A 3645-nucleotide genomic window follows, 5' to 3' on the forward strand; every position below is an offset into this window, starting at 1 on the left:
AGACAATGGCGTTGAAGCCAAGACTTGACATACACATCTGGTTTGAACACTTTCAATGGAGGGCCAACACACTTGATGAAAAGCAAGGCTGACATGCTTTTTACTTCTAGTGAGCTTCTAGTTGTGGTTAAAATGTTCATGTGACTGAAGCCACGCTCACACTCAGCTGTGGAGATGAGCAGTGTGTTCACAGCTTGAAGGAGGAGTTGTAGCTCTTCTGGTTCCATTTCATCAACATCTGTAAGAAAACAGCATTGGCCAAATAAAGATTATTATACATTTAGATTTGCTCCCAATGCAGGCACAAGGTTTTGAGAGACTGTTTAAAGTTAAGCTCATACTAATAATGTTCATTAACGCCCGTACGTTCTGATTTGACTCATGTGACTACAGTATGTGACTTCTCCTTTCACTATGATAAATGACATTAATGTTGAATTCTTGGCTTGTTATATAGCCTGGAGAACCCCAGACAAACGTTATCGTGCTCAGCCCAGACTGATAAAATCAAAACTAATCCCCATTGAGAAGCCAAACCCGAGTCAGCCAGTAACCATGTGCGTTGTTATCATTACGTCCAGAGATTACACATGTGGTGACAGAATGGTTGATTTATGAAAAGTAATGAGTGATTTACATGACTTTTGACTTACCTAAAATATCACTTTTTTTTCCTCTTAAATCCAAAGTCCCTCAGATGGAGCTGTCCTCGTCGTTTGGCCATGGTGCTAAAATCATAACACCGCTACTTGCACTAAGATGCCCTTTGAACGCAAATCCCCCCAAATATTGGAATAGTGGTTATATTTCTATTGTCAGAAATTCAGAATAGTAGTAATATTTCCACATTCATTGGTAAAAATGGCTGGGGATGGAAAGGGGGGATGAGCGTTTGAGAGGGGGGATGATTTTTACCATTTTTATTTCAGGGGGGATGCCATCCCCCCTTCATCCCCCCTCAACTCGAGCACAGTCTGTTAGCACCTTTGAAAGCTTAGAGGGAGACTCGCTGTAAAATGTGCCAGAATTTGTCATAAAAGTTGACTCAGACTATCACTACAGTGACCATGAGATGTGATTTCCTCTCACATGACACTTTTTTCTAATGCTGAAGTGCGTAAAGACCAAACTTTAGAGTGTACACCAATCAACCACAACATTAAAACCCACATTGAGGAGGGACTTCCGAGGAGTCCTGTGGTGTCTGGCATCAAAACGTTGGCAGTAGATCCTTTGGCTCTTGTGGGTTGCAGAGTTGAGGCCTCATTAGATCTGGCTTGTTCTGGCACATTCCATAGATGCTTCATTGGACTGAGATCTGGTGAGTTTGGAGGCTGTGTCAACAATGTTGGCTTTTTATTTTTTTGGTGTGGTGGTGGGGCACATTATCCTGTAACATCCACATGAATGCCAGGACCCAAAGTTTTCCAGCAGAACATTGCGTTGTAGCGAGATGATCAATGTCATTCACATCACCTGTCATCGGTTTCAGTGTTGTGGCTGATCAGTGGATCTGCTGAGACTTGATGTATTCTGAAGAAGTAATTCTTGTAACACCTACAGTTGGGGACAAATGTTTACATGCAAAGACCATGAATATCACGGCAGTCTTGAGTTTCTAACAGTAGCCGTGTTTGTTTAGTCAACCAAAATGTCTGATGAAGTCAGAGAGAATTCATTCATCAAAACTAATAGCACTTTTATCCAAAGCGACGTAGATCTGAGATTAGATGCAACATAAGCAAGGATCTATTCAGGAGAAAACAACCTGGATAAGTGCCATAAAACAAGTGTGATAGGACCTCGGTGCCAACAGGCAGTGCGGGAGGTAATAGGACTTTCTGGTTTTTTTGCTTTCAAGTGCAAAGGTGTTCAGTGAAGAGCTGGGTTTTTAGTCTTTTCTGAGAGGGAATCAGCAGATCGAACAGAGTTTGGTAACACATTCCACCACCGGGGAACCACAGAGGAGGAGAGTCTAGCTATCGACCTCAGGTCCTGTTGTGGTGGTCGCACCTTTTGTTGGTCGTGCATAGTGAGCAGGAGGGAGTGCAGACCTGAATGAGAGAGTTCAGGTAGGAGGGAGCTGTTTTCACTGTAGTTTTGTAGGCAAGTGCAACTGGAAGACGGTGAAGCGATCTGCTCGATGGGGTGACGTACTGTTTTGTGCTGTTTCTGGGTCAACAAAGCAGTGCAGTAATATGCTCAGTTTTTCATGAACTTTGACACTTCAGAACAGAATTGTATGCTCACTTTCAACTCAAATGATCTTAAGTATAAGTGGTTACAGCAGCTGAAAATACCTGTATCCCATAAGACAAGATGAACTCAAGCAGGGACAGTGAACTTTCTGTCAAAGCCCATTTCTAACAAACAAACAAACAACAACAAAAAAGACAAAGTTCTACATTTTTCAAAATAAAATAAAATTTTTCTGGTGAATTCAAATTATTGGTTCTCAAGAAGAGGTGGTGTTAAAATAACATTCTCGACTCATCTTAACCGAATCCAGAGAGTGTGTGTGTGTGGCTCAGTAAAAGTGATGGCCACAGTTACCCACTGTTTTGGAGGCCAATCTGCAGTTCTTTTTGTAATTTTCCAAACTGGTGTCATTAAAATATAAAAACATGGCCATTAGGAGTTTTACAATAGCCCTTTGAACACACTGGTTACATGACATTGCCTTGCAACATCCATCAGTTTTAATGGGACGCCGTTCTGCCATTGGGCCATATTCATATTAATATTTGTCATTCAGTCATACCCACCACAGTCACAGAAAGAGGCATGGAGTCATATTTATCATTTATGCAAGACTAGACAATTCACTAAGTGATGTATAACAGATAATGATGCAATAACAAACAAAAGACTACATTTTAACTCATAGCAGCTTTAAAATTGCCAGTTTATTTCTGATTTCTTATACAGGTAAACTCAAAACCGAGGACTGAAGGCCGCTGCAATCTAACAAATAATTAAGTTGCAGGTGATAAACTGCGTGACAGCTGTCTGAGGTGAAGTAAGATATACAGTAGGACCTGCTGATCCATCCTGTCTCCATGCTGGGGATAATTCAATGCAGGGAATGAACAAACTTAAAGTAAAAAACTTTTACAAACAGCTGGAAGCAACAAGAGCTGCAAGGTTGCGCAGTTGGTTGCAGCAAGAAGGTCACTGGTTCGCGTCCTGATGGGGGCACCGGGATCTTTCTGCGTGGAGTTTGCATGTTCTCCCCGTGCAGCGTGGGTTCTCTCTCCGGCTTCCTCCCACACAGTCCAAAAACATGTTGAGGTTAATTGGTGATTCTAAATTGTCTGTAGGTGTGAATGTGAGTGTGCTTGGCTGTCTGTCTCAGATAACATTTATTATTGGTGAGTGTTTTAATCTAAGCTGATTGTGTCTGGTTTTATTGCAGTAAAGTTTTATTATTATGGGCATTTCATTGTTTAGCCTAACAGATTGGAAATTGTAGAGCAAACAATGAGAAAGGTGTGTAATGATTGTGTCTTAAGCTCCCTGTGATGGTTTCAGATGAATATTGGTGCTGAAATGTGGAAAAAGCCTTCCCTCAATCACTTCACACTGCTGTTGGTGCAAGCCTGTCTGCTAATGTGCTGTGTTGAAATTGATACAGAGCAGGGTGCT

This window comes from Stegastes partitus, unplaced genomic scaffold, assembly GCF_000690725.1.
Source record: "Stegastes partitus isolate 25-593 unplaced genomic scaffold, Stegastes_partitus-1.0.2 Scaffold589, whole genome shotgun sequence".
In the NCBI taxonomy this organism is placed as follows: Eukaryota; Metazoa; Chordata; class Actinopteri; family Pomacentridae; genus Stegastes; species Stegastes partitus.